At 41.9% G+C, this 19,308-nt stretch overlaps 1 protein-coding gene across 1 annotated transcript in view; it reads left to right on the top strand.

The window, feature by feature from the left end:
* Positions 1-22: 22 nt before the first annotated feature.
* Positions 23-19,308, top strand: part of BIRC7 (baculoviral IAP repeat containing 7) — a 32,986-nt gene continuing 13,700 nt past the window's right edge. Inside the window, exon 1 of the mRNA XM_029071014.2 lies at positions 23-163. The gene's annotated coding sequence lies outside the window, so the exon portion shown is untranslated. The remainder of the gene's footprint in view (positions 164-19,308) is intronic.

A 19,308-nucleotide genomic window follows, 5' to 3' on the forward strand; every position in this document is an offset into this window, starting at 1 on the left:
GGGGTGGAGGCGAAGGCGGGGAGGAAAACCAGGAAGTCACATGGTGGACATTACAGCGGCTGCTCCCGCCCGAAGGGTCGGGCCCAGGGGGTCAAGGAGGCGTGCGAGGTGTCAAAGGACGGGCCATGAAGGAGGTGGACAGTGAGAGCGTCTGCAGGCCAGGGTGCGGGTTGCTGGGGGGAGGCCGCTTTCCCCCCCCCTTTTTGCCCTAAAAATACGTTCGTTTAGGGCCGTAGGCACTGGGCCATTACTCCTCAGAGACAGGAGTTGTATGTTTGGTTGGCTGTGAAAGGGTCAGGAGGAGTGATGTATTAGGTTGCCATCAGTGCGGCTTTCTCTTTGTATAGGGTAATGCGGGCCTCCCCCCTTCCTCCAGATGTGGAAGCTGTATCCTGCGTCATCAGAGGCCCTCCCAGCCCAGAGACTTACATAATTGATCATTATGTTACCCTGTGCGTGTGTTTGTGTGTTCATGCACAAACACACATATACAGTAATGTAAATGACACCGTAGGTAAGGCCCTTCTCTTCGAAGCATGGTCAGACCTTGGTTTGGCTGCCCTGTTAATCATCTGCTCCTCCTCTCCTGGATGTTCCTGCTCAGTCTCATTCCCTGGCTCCCACCTTTCTTCTCATGCTCTAACTGTGGCTGATTCCTGAACATCTCCGCCAAAATGTGCAACTGGCACCTCAAACTCGACATAATAATAAGAATGTTGGTATTTGTTAAACGCTTACTATGTGCGGAGCACTGTTCTAAGTGCTGGGGGAGATACAGGGTCATCAGGTTGTCCCACGTGAGGCTCACAGTCTGAATCCCCATTTTACAGGTGAGGTAACTGAGGCATAGGGAAGTTAAGTGACTTGCCCAAAGTCACACAGCCGATAAGTGGCGGAGCTGGGATTAGAACGCATGACCTCCGACTCCCAAACCCGTGCTCTTTCCACTGAGCCACGTTGCTTTCAATCAGTGGTATTTTTAAGCACATACTCTGTGCAGGGTAGTGTATTAAACTCTTGAGAGAGTACAATAGAGTTGGTAGACACATCCCCCGCCCACAAGGATCTTATGGTCTAGAGGGGGTCACAGACATTAAAATAAATATATGTACATAAATGCTGTGAGGGTGGGGTGAATATCAAGTGCTTAAAGGTTAGAAATCCAACCTCAGGAGTGACAGAATCTTCCCTCTTAAACTACTTCTCCTACTAGCTTTCTCCTCTCTGTCAATAACATCAATAACCTGTCAGTAATTTCCCTGACCCCAATGCCCTCCATCTTGATGGCATCCTCACCTCCTCATTGTCTTTTAGCTCTCCTTCAGTCTACAACACCCAGTAAGCGCTCAATAAATACGATTGAATGAATGAATACTGCTAATTCCTGCTTGTTCTTCCATCACAACATTTCCTGGATCATCCCCACCCAAACAAGCTACGACCCTGGGCCAAAAATAGTAAAAATCATCATCATCATGATAATTATGGTACCTGTTAAGCTCTTAGTCTGTGCCGATCACTGTGCTAAGCAGTGGGATAGATACAAAATAAATAAGGTTGGACACAATCCTTGTCCCACATGGAGTTCACAGTCAAAGTAGGAAGGAGTAAGATGTAATCTCTGTTTTACAGATAAGGAAACTGAGGCACAGAAAAGTTAAGGGACCTGCTCAAGGTCGCACAGCAAGCAAATGGTGGAGTAGAACCCAGGTCCTCTGATTCCCAGGCCTGTGGCTCTTTCCAGTAGGCCACACTGCTTTTCCTGTTATACCGATGGCTTTTCATTTCCTTTCCCAGCAAGCAAAAATTCCTCACAATTGGCTTTGAGTCTTTCCATCAACTCTCCCTATTCTACTTATTGACTCTCTTTACATGCTCTTCCCCAACTTTCACTCTTTGTTCCCCACAAGCTCTCCTACTATCTCATTCTTAACTCTCCCACCTCCACCCCTTCACTGACACCATTGTCCCAGCCTGGAACACCATCACTTAGTCAGACTACAGTTCTTCCCATCTTCAGAGCCTCCTAAAATCCCACCTCCTTCAGGAAGCCCTCCCCAAATAATTCACAACACCCTAGTCACAGCAACCTAAAGGATACCCTGAGCATTTTGTTTTATTCCTATTCTCAGAACTTTTATTTGAATTCTCATTTAATAACATTCTGTTCTTTCAATCAATAATTTTAATTGGGTGCCTACTACATGCACTACTTACACTATTAATATTAACTGGCCACCTATTAAGTACTTGGTAGTATATTATATTTGGAAAATTTGATCCCCGTATGGGAGACAGGCACAGAATAATTTAGAGATATTTCATTATGATATTCTTAACTCATTTCCTGTTATGTCCCCCTATTCACACTATTTCTAAATATTTTTTTGTCTGACTGCTCATCTTTCATCCACTTAGACTGGGTGTTCCTCAAGGCCAGGGAGCTTGTATCTTGTTTTTTGTTGTCCCCACCGGAGAGCTTAAGCACAGTGCTTCGTATTCAATAGGTACCCAGTAAATACCACCTATTGATTGGGAGCATTGCTCTGATTGATAGTCCTGCCTCCAGGCAAGACTATACCAAAATCATCACAATCCTGGGCAGCGTCTTTGAAAGGAAGAGGTGGGAGGGCCCTGCTAGCAGTCAGTCGTATTTATTAAGTAATTTTTGTGGTCAGTGCACCATATAGTGCTTGCGAGAGTACAATATTACAGAGGTGGTAGATGTTTTCCTTGCCTACAATGAGTTTACAGTCTAGTAAAATGGTGCTAATTCTCATGAACTGTTAGTTTAAACTCCAGGGAGTCCAGTTCTTTCCTTTCTTCTGAGATTGCAAATGCCTGCAGAGATCATGTCTTTTATTGCTGTTGTATGTTTCCAAGGATTTAAGAAAGTGTTCTGAATGCAATAAATGCTCAGTAAATATCGATGATGATGTTAATCTGTGTTCCCCATTTTAGAATGATGCTTGAAAAGGAGAAATCCTTCTAGCTGTCTGTGAACAATGAGGCACTTGAAACTGGAGAAGATGCCTGGTTCATTGTTTTGGTTTCTCACCCCTATTTATTGAAGCAGCATGACCTGATGGGTAGAGCATGGGCCTGGGAGTCAGAAGGACCTGGGTTCTAATCTCAACTCTGCCACTTGTCTCCTCTGTGACCTTGAGCAAGTCACTTCACTTCTCTGTGCCTCAGTTACCTCATCTGGAAAATGGGGATTAAGCCAGTGTCCCCTCTGAGGGACAGGGACTGTGTCCAACCCAATTTGCTTGTATCCTCTCCACTGCTTGGCACAGTGCCTGGCACATAGTAAGCCTCTAACAGATACCCCAGTAATAATATTGTTAATATTATTATTTTTATTATCATCAAGGACAAAGTATGGAAGTGCAAGAAATTCTTTCCCAAGGTAACTGATACTTTTGGAAGCACTCTCATGGTCATCATGGTATCATCTTCAAAAGGGAAGATATCTCTCCTAATTATCTTACCTTCTGTTGAGCAGCCTGTGCCTTGCCCCATGGTATTCTGTGAAGTAAAATTTGCTAAAATAATCAATCATATGGTCAATTGTATTTATTGAGCACTTGCTAAGTGCAGAGAACTGTACTAAGCACTTGGGAGCGTGCAGAATAACAGAGTTGGTACATTCCCAGACTGACCACAAGGAGCATGCCATTTATAATTATTTTAATATAATAATAATCTGTCATCTGTCTTGGTTCCCACTGTCCTGGAGTGCCCTCCCTCCTCACCTCTGCCAAACTAACTCTCTTCCCCTCTTCAAAGCCCTACTGAGAGCTCACCTCCTCCAAGAGGCCTTCCCAGACTGAGCTTCCCCTTTTCCCTCTGCTCCCTCTGCTGCCTCTCTGCCCCCCCTCACTTCCCCTCAGCTAAGCCCCCTTTCCCCCTTTCCCTCTGCTCCTCTCCCTCTCCCTTCCCCTCAGCACTGTGCTCATTTGTATATATCTTTATTACCCTATTTATTTTGTTAATGAGGTATACATCCCCTTGATTCTATTTATTGCTGTTGTTTTTGTATGACTTCCCCAATTAGACTGTAAGCCCGTCAATTGGCAGGGATTATCTCTATCTGTTGTAGAATTGTACATTCCAAGCGCTTAGTACAGTGCTCTGCACATAGTAAGCGCTCAATAAATACTATTGAATGAATGAATGAATGAATGAATGAATGAATGAAAGTAGAGAGCCTTCCCTTTTATTCATCAGTAAGGTACCATATGTGTGAGAATCAAGGGTCAGTAAAAGTCCAAACAACAGTTGGAAAAGAGCTGAATTTGTGCTAGAGAAGAGGAAAGCATTTAGGAGTTTGTCATAGTCCTCCCAGTCACCATTCCCAGTCCAGCCCAGAAAAGTCCTAGTCATACCACTGCAAGCCGTACTGGCCACGATCCACGGCCTAGCGGGATGCAACAAATTAACAAACACTACCACTGCCTCTTGCAGATGCACCTCCATAAAAAATCGTCCTCTGCTTCTTCCCCACCAAACTGGCTCCGGATCCCCAGATAGCTTTCAAATTATTCAGAGTATACAGCTTTTCAACTGGAAAACTAGGGTTTTGGAAAATCAGGCATGATGAAATCCTGGTGGGTTGAGTTAGGAATTCAAATCCAGAACAGTGAATTTGAGGTGAAGAATGATTTGGTTACTAGCTGTGCAAAGAAGGGAAAGAAGATTGCACTGCCTTTTGGCGGGGATAAGCCAGTATTTCTTGATTTATCCAGGGTGACGCTGGTTAACTTTTCCTAGAGGTTGCAAGGCCAAGGGGAGATTGTGGGCTCACTGGAGGCAGGGAATGTATCTATCAACTCTGTTATATTGTACTTTTCCAAGCCCTTAGTAGAGTGAGCACACAGTAAGTGCTCAATAATTCGTTCGATTGATGGAAAAGGTGTGAGTCTGGAAGTCAGGTGACCTGGGCTCTAGTCCTGAATCCACAACTGATTTGGGTCAGGTCGGTTCACCTCTCTGAGCCTCAATTTCTCTATCTGTGAAATGGGGATAGTAACATCTGCTTCCTCCTCACAAAATCAAAAGAAGTGATTGATGTGAAGGAATTTGGAATAATAAAAGTGCTGTAGTCTTTCAAGCTATTATTACAAGTAGCCTTCCACCTCCCACCTCTAAAGCATGGCTCAGTGGAAAGAGCATGGGCTGGGGAGTCAAAGATCACAGGTTCAAATCCCGGCTCCACTGCTTGTCAGCTGTGTGACTTTGGGCAAGTCTCTTAACTTCTCTGTGCCTCAGTTACCTCATCTGTAAAATGGGCATTAAGACTGTGAGCTCCACGTGGGACAACCTGATCACCTGTATCCTCCCCAGCGCTTAGAACAGTGCCTTGCACATAGTAAATGCTTAACAAATGCCATCATTATTATTATTATTAAAGTCTGACCCTTGCCTCATCACAAAAGGAGGGAAGGGGGGAAATTGCCAGAAATAGGGGAATGCCAGCTCGGGCTTTGCCACCAATGGTGAAGAAACACACTAGGATATTTCACCTGGTGGACAGGCTCATCAGGAATCCGGAAAAATAGCTGGCTAACATGAGTGATGGAGACTGCAACAACTTCTCAGACCACTACATGTTGGTCTGTAGCTCTCCTGACACCACACCAGCATTACGCTGTGGTCCTTTTGCCATAAATGGATCTTCACTCAAGCACTTAGAACAGAACTCTGCACAGAGCAAGTGTTCAGTAAATACCCTGAATTGATTACAGTGAAATCTTCACAATACGCTGCACCCCCGTCCTTCTACTTGCTTGTGCTACTCAATGCACCAGGGGGAACATGGCTGGCTGGGATGGAGAGTGCGAGTGTCACTCTGTTGACAGGAAACCCCATCAACATAATAATGAGAGGCCCTCTAGACTGTAAAAATACCCACCCCCCCCCCCCACCAAGACTCTAAGCTCGTGTGGGCAGGAAATGTGTCTATTTATTATATTGTGCTCTCCCTAGCACTTAGTACAGTGCTCTGTACACAATAAGCACTCAGTAAATACAATTGAATGAATGAATGACCTAGAAGAATGAAAACATTAAAAGCTGTGATGTATGTTTATTTCCTCTTAATACTCTGATAATAGGACCATGGAAATGCAGTCAATTCGACCAGATCACGTGTTTACTTTATGCAGTTTGGAAACACGTTAGTCAAACACGTTCCTGACCACATACTGAATGCAATCCAGGCTCAAAAGGAACGATTGTGCCCTTGCGAATGGCATCCATCAAGTCATGAGTACTCTATTGTGATTTTGCTTTAACGTGAGCTTTATGAAAAATGCCACACCCGTATTTAGGCAAACTGACAAATCACAGATCTTTATTTACACCCAACTATGTAGACAGCATTAACATTCATCAGTTAATTGCTGCTGATTAAAATATCTCATTTTCTTGTTCAGTCGTGTCCAAATAACCACTTTGGAGTAGCTATTTTTCTGACAGTCCTGCCTTCCTACTTTGTTCCTGGGCCCTTGCATCCAAAGGAGAGGGCTTGGTATCTCTGGATGCTGGCACCGTGCCACGAGGGCTTACCGGCAGTTCATAAATGAGCCTTTTGCTTCTTAGGAGGAGACCACAAAAATGAGGGTTTCTCCTTCTGGGCACAAAGGATTAGTCTAAAAGCCTCACTCCCGATTTTAAATCTATCTGCTACTCCTCTTTAGACAAAGATCTGTGTAAATAACCATTAATGGGAACGGCGATGGGCGGGGAAAGTGAGTGGTGGGTGGAAATAGGACTGATCAGAAATACACTCAGTTCTTCCACAGTGTGTGTTTTCACCTTGTGTTTTGGATAGAACACTGTGAGGTAATTAGGGAATATTCTTCCAAGGCAGGTCCCAGTAAAATGTGATGTGACATCGGAAGATATGATTATAAGCATGCTCAAGGAGTCCATCGAAGAGATTAGAACATGAGCTTTCCATTATCAACCCATCAACAAGTGGCATTTGTGTACTTACTGTATGCAGAACACTGTCTAAATGCTTGGGAGAGTACAATATAACAGAGTTGGTAGACATGGTTCCTAACCACCAGGAGCTTACAGTCTAGAGAAGGAGACAGGCATCAATATAGATAAAGCAATTTTGGATAGGTATATAAGTGTCGTGGGGATGAGGATGGGGTGAATATCAAGTGGGGTTCACAAGGAACATAATCTCTGCTTTTAGAAGAACTGAGTGAATGACAAGGTGAACCTCTCTCCGCAGAGGGATCTCTAAATGCTACAACAAATGGCATCATTATTCAGTGGAATCTCTAAATGGCAGAATGCTGTCACTGGGCTCTAACTGCAGTCCAAATTCAGTATGACTATTACTAGACATTGTGTAATTGTAAATTTCTTAGATGCATAATTTAAAATTCTACACGGTCATTTTCTTTTTCTTCTTATAACAATTAACAGGTGGGAAGCTTCATCAGTCTGTAATTTCACTCTCAGATAATGGCTGAAGATGGTTAAAGGAGGAGGGGTTGTTGAGTTTGATATGGTTCAAATGTTAAAAATGTTTCTGGGTTAGTGGAATATTAGTTATCTTAGTTAAGATGAAAATGGTGCTTATGCCAGTATTTTTGCCCTGACCGTCACTCTCTAATATGACGCCTATGGGATTTTATATTGGGGCTTAAAAAATAAATAAATAACCATACTTCTCTGCCCACCAAAGGGGACTCTGAACCTCCATTATCTTAAAATGGGGCATCCATTACAATAAAGGCTATTTCTCTTAGGCTACATAATTAATTGAGAAGCAGCATTGCCTAGTGGATAGAGCATGGACCTAAACGTCAGAGGGATCTGGGTTCGAATTCCAGCTCTGCCACTTGCTTACTGTGTGCCCTTGGATAAGTCATGTAACTTCTCTGTACCTCAGTTCCCTCACCTGCAAAATGGGGATTAAAACTGTGAACCCCATATGGGACATGGATTGTTTCCAATCTGGTTAGTTTATATCTGTCCCAGTGTTTAATACAATGCCTGGCATATAGTAAATGCTTAACAAATACTAGAGAAGCAACAATGCCTAATGGATACAGCATGGACCTGGGAGTCAGAAGGACCTGGGTTCTAATCCCAGCTCCTCGGTTTGTCAACTGTGGGACTTTGGGCAAGTCACTTAACATCTCAGTTAACTTCTTAGTGTGCCTCACTTACCTCATCTGTAAAATGAAAAACAGAGTGGCTCAGTAGAAGGAGCCCAGGTTCAGGAGTCAGAGGTCATGGGTTTGAATCCCAGCTCTGCCACTTGTCAGCTGTGTGACTTTGGGCAAGTCACAACTTCTCTGTGCCTCAGTTACCTCATCTGTAAAATGGGGATTAAGACTGTGAGCCTCACGTGGGACAACCTGATTACCCTGTATCTTCCCCAACATTTAGAACAGTGCTCTGCACATAGAAAGTGCTTAACAAATACCAACATTATTATTATTATTATTAAAATGGGGATTAAGACTATGATCCCCATGCGGGACAGGGACTGTGTCCAACCTGATTAGCTTTTATCTATCCCAGTGCTTAGTACAGTGCCTGGCACATATTAAGCACTTAAAATAAATTCCATTAAAAAACAAATCTTATATCTTATACTGTGCTTTTTCTTTCAAGTTAATAAAAGTTTTCCGTCTCATTTTCCAATCCTTTTTCAACTGTTCCAGCTGACTTCTGGTGGGGGATTAACGTTTTAAGGATGGCCTTCAGCAAAGGCCAGTTGTTAAATATACAGGGAACTAAAAGTTGCAAAGTAGTGAAGCCTGTTACTCTGTAAGGATAAGCAAACAAAATAAGGCCAGAGCCTGAGGCAATGTGAGGAGTTTAAATATCTTAAAAATGTACTGATCTAAAACCAAATATTAGAGAAAAGTTCTTATTCTGGCACAAAAATACAGGCTTATGATTTCAACCTAAAACCGTCATTTTTTCTAGGCAAGGCAGTCCAGACCGTCTTAGACCATTTATATATGTGCTAATATCAAAAGTACTCATTCACTGTGTGCTTGCAGACTCTTCGCTTATGAACGTCAAATTCCATGAGATGACAGAAAAAGAAGATTTCCTCATTTTAGTACTTGGGAGCCCTTTTCTCATATTTGACATGATCATTTCTTCTTATTTAAAGCAATTTTATTCCCCTTATTGAGTAAAAGTTCGACTTGACACGAAAACAAAACTTGAAAAAAAGAACGATTTCAGACAGCATGACCACCCACAGTTCAGCTAACCACTAGCAAGATCCAGAATGAATCTGATTAAAGGAGAGAAGTGTAATTGTCTTCACCTAGCTGAGCCAGCACAGCAGGATGTAACACAGTTTCTTGAAGCAAACATCACAAAGCAACAAGAGAATACGGGTATCCAGTGCAGAGAAGTGTTTCTTCATGGAAATGATTTAAGTTTTCCTTATCGAGGATTTATGTGTAAATTACACCCACCAAAAATCCCCCAAAAACCCAAGGGACAAAATTGGCTTCTCAGTCACCGCAGGGATTTTCTGCAGATTGTTCAACTTCAATACCAGAGAAGGTCATTGGAAGTCAAACACATTTGAATGAAAAAAACCTGATGCTCTAATGGGCCGTGATAAAGGCATCTTGTATCCCATTGTGTGACTGGCCGGGAATTTTCAGAGCTGGATGTTATAATGAAGACTCTTCCCTTCTTATCTTTCAGATGTTTTGTTCCTTGATTCCTCTATTTTTGGTTTCTGTCACATTGTTTTCCGAAGGGAGAGAGAGGGGTTGGTTATGGATCACGTGAGGCACCAACAAAGATAATGGCAAGCAGCAGAGGGCTAGAGTCTCCAGTGGTCCTTTTGGGTGATAGTAACAGTAATGAGCTTTATGCTGTCCTCTGTTTTGGAGAAATAGCTTCGGACACTGGGAACAAATGAGAAGCCTACGTGGAAAAGGAACAGAGAAGAGGTGAAGTGGTTTGAGGAGTCATTGCCTTCCCAGTTCAACACTGTGCCACCTACAGTTAGGGGAATTAGGATTATTTACTTTGGAGAAAAAAGCTCTGACTAGTGAAGCCTAGTGGAAAGGGAGTCAGAGGATCTGGGTTTTAATACAGGCTTTGCTACTTGCCTGTTGTGTGACCTTGGACAAGTCCCTTAACATCTCTGGATCTCAGTTTCCTCATCTGTAAAACAGGGATTCAATACCTGTTCTCTCTCCATCTTAGACTGTGAGTCCCATGTGGGACAGGGACTGTGTCTGACCTGATTGTCTTGTATCTACCCTAGCCCTTAGTACAGTGTTTGGAATGAACATAGTAAGCATTTAACAAATACCATTATTATTATTATTTAATAAATGTTTTCAAATATATGAACACCTACTCCGAGGAGGAAACTGACCATTTGTTCTCTGAACTCAAAGAAAGGAAATGGGTTTAAAATTACAGTAAAAGAGAGTTTAGTTAGTCATAAGGAAGAGCTCTTCAATGATAAGGGTGATTAAACAATGGAGCAGGTTACTAAGAGATGTTGTAGAATCTCCCTCAGGAGAATTTTAAGGAAAAAAAAGTCAACTAATTGTTTTGAGCTGTGCAGAACTGTCTGAACAGAATTCTCATTCTGCCTGGTTAAGGCTATCTCCGGTCTGAAAGCACAGGATGGACAGGTTGACCTCATAATCCCATGTCAATCAATCAAACAATCAGTGGTATTTATTGAACCATATACTGTGTTCAGTGCAGTGCCCTAAGGGATTAATATAGTACTCTGGCAACTCACAGATTCTTTGATTTTATCCCTCTTTGTCCAGACTCCTGATTCATTTTAGGTGACTTGGCCCATCTCCATGACCAATAATTGTGATATTTAAGTGCTTACTATATGCTAAGCATTGTACTAAGTGCTGGGGGAGATAATCAGGTCCCTCACAGTCTAAGTAGGAGCGAGATCGGGTATTGAATCCCCATTTTGCAGATGAAGGAACTGAAGCACAGAGAAGTCAAGTGTCTTGCCCAAGATCAGCACAGCAGACAAGTGACAGAGCCAGGATTAGAACCCTGGTCCGCTGACTCCCAGGCCTGGGCTCTTTCCACTAGGCCATGCTGCTTCTCAGCTCGATTCAATTGGAAGACTAGTTGTCCCTTGGTCGCTCTCCACCAAAGTTAATGAGAGCCACAAGGATAGTTGACAAGTTGCCCATGAACATAAATTAATGAGTGGGTTGTAGCACTCAAATTATTTGACCACCTTTCTATGGTGTGTCATCAGATGATTTTGTTTATACCAGTGTTGTTTAGAAGAGTAGAATTTCAGTGAATTTTTGCATGAAAGGAGAAGATGGCAGATTGGGAAGCACAAGTCAATTCTTCCCTACGCACAGAACTCTCAGAAAACTTGGGGAAAATGAACAACATAGAAGCAGTTGGGTTGCTCTATCCCATGTTTCACAACTCATTCTTTCCTGATGGACATTAGAAAAGTGTCTTTTTAAATTTAGCTGCCAGAGGTTTTCAACTCTGAAGATGGTGGTGGCACTATCCTCCAAAATGTCAGACCAAAAGAACTGTGCTCAAGCTGAGTACCAAGAAAAGAGTGCTGCCAGGACTTCTTTATCTCCATCTGATTCTGGAGGAAACTATATTATTAGAATCCAGATTGAGAATTTTCTAAGCTTAAGGAACTCGAAGGTCCCCTATGCTTCCTCCATATGCAACCAGATTCTTAGTCGTTGAAGTAATTATTTTTTGCCATTGAAGTAATTTGATGATATTTCTTAGATAACCTAAGTACCATGCCCATATGGGTTCAGTTTTAGCCTAGGGGCACCATCCCCACCTTGGCACTGAAGGTCGTGTTCCATTTTTCTGTCTACTGACAGCTTTATGCCATATTTCTCAAGTTTTATCCCCATCTGCATGGCATTTCACCACTTGTTAGAGCTTAGTGCCATCTGTAGACTAGAAAAATTCGTTATACATTCTCTCTTCTCAATCATTTGCGATGTATATGATTTTTGAAATGTTAAATAAAACCAATCCTAATGCTGATTTCTGTCAGATGGACTATTTAGATTTCTCCTTTCAAAGAAGTGACCACTCATCCTTACTTTTAGTTTCATATCTTTTAGCCAGTTTTATCCGTGACAGAACATTCCCTCCCATCTGATGGTTCCTCAGTTTTCTTTTTAAACCCTTTGGTGTGGAGTTCAGGGGCCTTTTGAAAATCCAAATATATTCTGCCCCACCCAGTCATTTGCTTACTGATCCCATCAGAGAACCCCAAAAGGGATTCCCCACCCTCTCTGAAGGGGATTGCAATGACTCTGGAGCTAGAAGGGGGTGGCGTGGATCAAGAAATGCTCTAGGTTCAGGGCTTCAAACAGGCTTCTGTATGATTGTCATTCATTACTCTCCAGGGACCCACAGCATAACCCAGTGACACATAACATAGTGTACACATGTAGTATATCATGAAGACGTCCTACAGAATGTTGTGTGAACATTCAGTGTAACATAAGTAGATAGAGCATGGGCCTTGGAGTCAGGGCATAGGTTCTAATCCCAGTTCTGCCACTTATCTGCTCTGTGACCTTGGGTGAGTCACTTCACCTCTCTGGGTCTCAGTTACCCATCTGTAAAATGGGGCTTGAGACAGAGAGCCCCACACAGGATAGGGACTGTGTCCAACCCTACTTCCTTGTATCCACCCCAGGACAGTACCTGGCACATAATAAGTGCTTAACAAATATCACAATTACTAATTATTATTATTATTAATTGGAAGGGGTGGAAAATGGTTCCCTACCTCAGGGCAGCCAAATATCTGAAGCCAGTACTACCTTCACATCCCATAAACCTCCTACTGCCTACCCAATGTCCAGGTAAATAACAGGGGGGAAGAGAAAAAGGTATGAAATACGTACTCAAATTTGTGTTTTCAACTTTATCTCCGCTCTACCCTGTCCTCTCAGCACTATTCCTGTCATTTCTAAAGCAGCCATGTGGCTGTGAATTCAGCCAAAGCCCCAGAGCAGCACTCAAAAGAGTTGTAGCTTATTTACCAGTCGAGCCTAATGGAGGAACATCTTTTTAAAGTGAGGTTCAGATAGGTTCACCTTGACATTTCCATACTTGTTGGGCTTGGGTGAGCTCAGGCTAGGTAGGGATCAGGTTCAGTCCAAAGATTACTGCCCGTGCAGAACTCTACTAGAGCTAAAAATGTTGTGAAGTGGAGCCTTGGAGGGGTGGGATTGACTAGAAAAGTAGCCTGAAGGGTCAGGAAGGATTATGGTTAATGGGAAACCAGCTGGACCACAGCAGACAAAAGAGAGAAGTACAGGAAGCTGAGTAGAGAGAAAGGGAGGAAACCAAAACCTTAAATCCCTTGTAACTTCCTTTTCGGGGTTAAAGGTAGTTATAGAAGGAACAGTTGCAGCCTGCCTTCAACATAAATCACTGCGAATGTTATTGTGATAGGAAAAGGCTGTGTTAAAAAAAAATAATTTCAGTTCTAAGTCTTGTCTTTTGAAGTTTGAGCCAAACTCCAAGCATTCTTGTAATTAGGTTAAAATGTTTTCAACAGTTTCAACAGCCACATGCTCGGCCCACCTTCTAACCCCCACCTTCTCCTCCTGAAGTCTCCTATGACACTAGGTGGACAGCCCAAGTGTCTGTCTTCTGTCTTCAGTTTACAGAAGACAAGACCTGCTAATACTGGATCGGACCAAGGGCTATTCAGCCCAGCACCCCAATCCTTAAGAAACTCCAGTGGTTGTCCATCCATCTCTGCATCAAACAAAAACTCCTCACTATTGGCTTTAAAGCACTCAATCTGGCACTCATAGCTGGCACTCAGTCACCTTGCCCTCTCCTACCTCACCTCACTACTCTCCTACTACAATCCAGCCCATACACTTGGCTCCTCTAATGCTAACCTTCTCACTCTACCTCAAACTCGTCTATCTCCCCGCTGACCCCTCACCCACATCCTGCCTGGAACACCTCCCTCCTCAGATCTGACAGACAATGACTCTCCCCCTCTTCAAAGTCTTATTGAAGGCACATCTTCTTCAAGAGGCCTTCCCTACTATGCCCTCCTTTCCTCTTTTCCCACTCCCTTCTGCATCACCCTGACTTGCTCCCTTTTTCATCCTCACTTTCAGCCCCACAGCACTTATGTACACATTTGTAATTTATTTATTAAAATTAATGTCTGTCTCCTCCTCTAGACTGTAAGCTCACTGTGGGCAGAGAATGTGTCTATTTTTTGTTATATTGTAGTCTCCCAAGCACTTAGTATAGTGCTCTGCACACAGTAAGTGCTCAGTAAGTACCACTGAATGAACGAATTAATGAATGAAAAGGTAACTGACAGTGGTTACAGGATGTCTGAAGAAATTGTGTGGTGGTTACCCATCTTGACATCCATCTTAATTTTAGGTATCTACCACCTGTCGTCTTTAACTTTCTCTCGCTACAGATTTAACATTCTCTCTAATAGCCCATTACGGACTGCTCGACGATGAATTTATCCCAACCCCCCTGTACCTTGAGCTGATATTTTCAACCTGAATAACTTACTATGGTAACAAATTCTATGTGTTTATGGCTCGGTGTGTAAAGTGTTTCCTTTTGTTTGTTATGAAGCTCCCAACTTCACACTTCCATGAGTGGCCTCTCATCTTCGTGTTGTGACATTTGTTGAACAGTTTACTGTTTTTCCTGTCCACACAATTCATTTATTAGACTCCAATCATCTCCTCATAGAACTTTTTCCTTTCAAGACTAAAGAGTCTTATTTATTTATCCTTGTCTATCAGTCTTTAGAAGCTTCTCCAGCCTCTGATCATCTTTGCTGCCCTTCTCTAACTCCATTAAGTCCTTCCTAATCTGCAGCAATCAGAACTGCTACACATATGGCTGTGTACAGTATTACAGGTGCTAGAACACAATGGTTTTATTTAGTGGCAAACCCATGTCGTTTGTTTCATTTTCTATCCACTTCCTCAGGATGCCTATCATTCAATTGGCCTTTTTGACTGTTGTAACACATAGGAACAATGATGGAAATGAGCAGCATGGCCTAGTGGATAGAGCATGGTCGTGGGAGACAGAAAGACCTGGGTTCCCATCTTGGTTCTGCCACCTGTTTGCTGTGTGACCCTGGGTAAATCACTTAACTTCTTTGTGCCTCAGTTTCCTCATCTGTAAAATAGGGAATAAGACTGTGAGCCCCATGTGGGACAGGGACTGTGTCCAACCTGATTAGCTTGTATCTACCCCAGAACTTAGTACAGTGCATATAATATAAGCACTTAAGAAATACCATTAAAAAAAGAGGAACCAACAGTATCTCTGAAATCTCTTTCCAGTGTCATGACTGATAGCTCAAAGCTCATAATTTGGATTAGTTTTCACTATATGCTTTTGCTCATTTTTTTTGAGTTTTGCAAAATCTTCCTGTAGTTTATCTCCCTTTGAAGAACATTTCGCCACTCAGAAGAGCTCAGTGCTATCTACAAACTGTTTTTTTTTATGTACTTGTTAGGTGCTAACTATGTGCCAGGGACTGTCTGTACTCATGCTTGGGTAGAATCAAGATAATCAGGTTGGATACAGTCCCTGTCCTATATGTGGCTAATAGTCTAAGTTAGAGGGAGGAGGATTGAATCCCCATTTTACAGATAAGGTAAGAGACACAGAGAAGTTGTGCCTTGCCCAAGGTCACAGACAGGTGTTGGAGCCAATATTAGAAACCAGATTCTCTGACTCTCAGGCCTATGCTCTTTCCACTAGACCATGCTGCTTCTTTCACTTTTTCCCCAGTGAAATTTCACTGTGCAGTCCCTCTTTCATATTATTTATGGAGATGCTAAACAAAACTGAGGCTAGTTCTAATCCCTGGGAAACTCCCCATTTAGTCTTATTGATTCAGAGTAATTTAGAGTTCCTTAAGACCCTAAATTCCCATGAAAACCTATTGAAAAGGTAATGGGAAGGAGAGAGAACTTAATCCATTTCTTAGAGGCTCATTGCCTGAATTCATCCGGAACCACTAGCTGATTTCTTTTAAACCCTGGGCATGTGAGCCTATGGTCATTTTCATGGTGGCTCTAAAATAAGTTGGTTGAATAAAATTAAGATAAATTGAAGGTAATCATGTTAAAGAAGGTTAGTGAGGACTAGATAATGTTATGTCTGTTATCTCTTTAGCATCATATATGAGAGATCTTAATGAGTTAGAAATAGGGAGAATCAGGCAGAGAATCATTATCATTAAACTGTGTAGAGATGCCTTCAGAAAGCAGAGGAACAGAGAACTGGATGATGATCAAATTCACCACTGCAAAAGGATACCCCTAAATAGCACCCCAGCTCGAGTGGCAAAAACCCCAAGACTATGGGGAAACATCCTTGCCCTTGACATGTGGGGGATACATTCTCCCTCTTCCAGTTCTGTCTTTTTACCTTGGAATCCCATTTTCTCCTTATACCAGGGGCTTCTTTTCCTTTTGTTAGCAGGCATGTCTAGTAGTAGTAATAGTATTTATTAAGCATCTACTATGTGCAAAGCACCCTACAAAGCACTGGGAAAAATACCATTGAAAGTTAGACACTGTATCTGACAAAAATATAGTAATGTAGATGCAAATGTATATGCTAAAGACATAGAACATCAAAAAAAGATAAGAATTTAAGCAGCAGATTGAGTAACTTGAGAATCTTATAGGCTGTTATCTTGTAATGGAACACATTCATTTTGATTAAAGGTCATTTTAGTTATCATGTATCATTCAACAATCACAAACACCAACGTTTATAAAGGGCAAGGACAGAGAAAATATGGGTAAAAGTAGTTTTGTTGAACAAGAAGAAGATATGGTTCTTGACCTCCAGAAGTTATAATCCAAAAGGCACAGTTTAAAACCACTTTCTGCCCTTCCTGCTGCATTTTGATGAAGTTATTACTGAAATCTCTACATGATTCACATGCTTGCTCTTGGCTCAGGTATCATATTGATGGTGTTGAGAAACTTCCAAACAAAGGGCATACAGTGTCTCACTGTCACAATAAAAAGGACATTAGGAGACCCAGAAAATGGCTGTGACATTTTGGATCTTGGAATCCTTAACATTTTTTTACTTGGAAATATACTCATGTTAACAGGTACCATACTACATACTACAGGAAGACTTCCTCCCATGCTATTATCAATAATTTTCCAGAGGGTACATCCACAATAATTTGCAGATCTGCTTTTTACATAAAAAATTTCTAATTGTTGCAGTAATTATTTACTGGGCACTCTATGCAAAGTACTCTAGTAAATGCTGGAAAAGAAGTACCTAGAAAAAACTGTAGATGTGGTCCCTAGCCCTCTCATGGCTCAATTCAATTCAGTTCAATCGTATTTATTGAGCAAGTACTGTGGGCAGAGCACTGTACTCAGTGCTTGGAAAGTACAATTCAGCAGCAAATAGAGGCAATCCCTGTCCACAATGGATTCACAGTCTAGAAGGGGGAGGAGTCTCACAATCTAAGACTAAGATGAAGAGGAGGAAGGAGGTTGGCCATAAAAATATAACTGAAGATTAAACAAAAATATAAAAGACAAGGATGATGATAAATATAAAAGGAGCAACAGAGTTTCAGATTCCTCTCAGTTCATACCGACAGCCACAGTAGCCACAAAAGCAGCCATTGTGGTGGCCTTCGCAAGATTCTAAAAATTCTGTGCAATACTTGACATATTCCTTTCTCGAGACTTTTTATTCTCGAAATTAATCAGTCTTTGGAGAATTTGATTTTTAAAATTTCTACAACAACCACCAAAGAAACCCAGAAAATCCCCCTTTGAAGATCTACCTATGGATCTCACAACAGGATTGTTCTCACAGAATTGTCAGCACTGCCCTCTACCGTGTAGAGAGGAAGTGGTAGACTTTAAAGAAAAAAACGCCAAATTTTGAAATACTAAATTTCAAAATGAACCCCCACATTTGGGTTTTAAATTCCCAAACCATTTTTATATCTTATTAAAAACGTGTCTAGACAGATAAGACTTGAAGTCATTATTTCTTCAGTGGAATGTAAGAATTTGATTCCTTTGAATGAGGAACGCAGAATGCTTTTGTGCAGGCAACTGGAAAGGGCTAGCATTTCAAACACCTTCCTATAGAATTATGTGAGCGTTCCAGTTTCAACATTAACCATGGTTTTTCTCTTCTCATACTAAATAGGATGTGACTGAAAATCAGGAATTTGATTTTCCTCTCATGTTTTAGGAAGGGCCATAGGAATTTTCCCTATTGACCCATAGCCACAAAATTAGGAAGGAAAACTATGTCTGTATTGAAGAAAGAGTGTAGGAGTTCAACAGATCAATCTTGTAGTGAGGCTTACTGTGATATTCAGGGAAGGTAAGAGCTGAAAAGGTCTATGAGAGCTTATTTTATAATAATAATAATGATGATATTTGTTAAGCGCTTACTATGTGCCAAGCACTGTTTTAAGCACTGGGGGAGATACAAGTTTATCAGGTTGTTCCAGGTAGGGCTCATAATCTTAATCCCCTTTTTGCAGATGAGGTAATTAAAGCACAGAGAAGTTAAGTGACTTGTCCAAAGTCACACAGAAGACAAGTGGCAGAGCAGGGATTAGAACCCAAGACCCCTGTCTCCCAAGCCCATGCTCTTTCCACCACGCCACACTGCTATTTTCCTGCTTTCAGATAGGACTGAAGGGAAAGTGATTCTGTACTCTCTCTTTACAATTTATTCCAGGGTGGGACAACTCCTTCTGGCAGGAAGTTCTTCCTCATATCAAACCTAACTCCATGTGGAGATGGGGGTTCAGATATCTGAGCAAAGTGTCAGGACTATACTCTGTTAATAAAGACTGAGTGGAGGGTCTTACTGGAGTGGAGGGTCAAACCTCAGAGAGAAGATAAGATGACCAGAAGGCAACCACAGTCAAGAGGATTAGTGTTCTGAGGTTTACTTTAAGGCTGAGGAGAGAGAGGTTGCAACCCTTTGGAGCAGCAATGCCCAGAAGGAAAAGGAAATAAAAAGATGGAGACATGCGCATTTAAGTTTCTTGGAGTTGGGGCTTTAATTTGCATTTCCCTATCAATAACATCATTTTCCTATCTTAAGGACAGGTCTCTCTTTATGTGAGGGAGAATTATCATTGATTTGGTACATGTAGTGAATGAAGCAGGCTGTAACTTAATAAAGTAAGACGTTCTGGCCCTCTGCCTGATAGCAATCTGTTCATTATTATTGTTATTGCAATAATTTATCATATATAATTATATA

This window comes from Ornithorhynchus anatinus, chromosome 8 (assembly GCF_004115215.2).
Source record: "Ornithorhynchus anatinus isolate Pmale09 chromosome 8, mOrnAna1.pri.v4, whole genome shotgun sequence".
In the NCBI taxonomy this organism is placed as follows: domain Eukaryota; kingdom Metazoa; phylum Chordata; class Mammalia; order Monotremata; family Ornithorhynchidae; genus Ornithorhynchus; species Ornithorhynchus anatinus.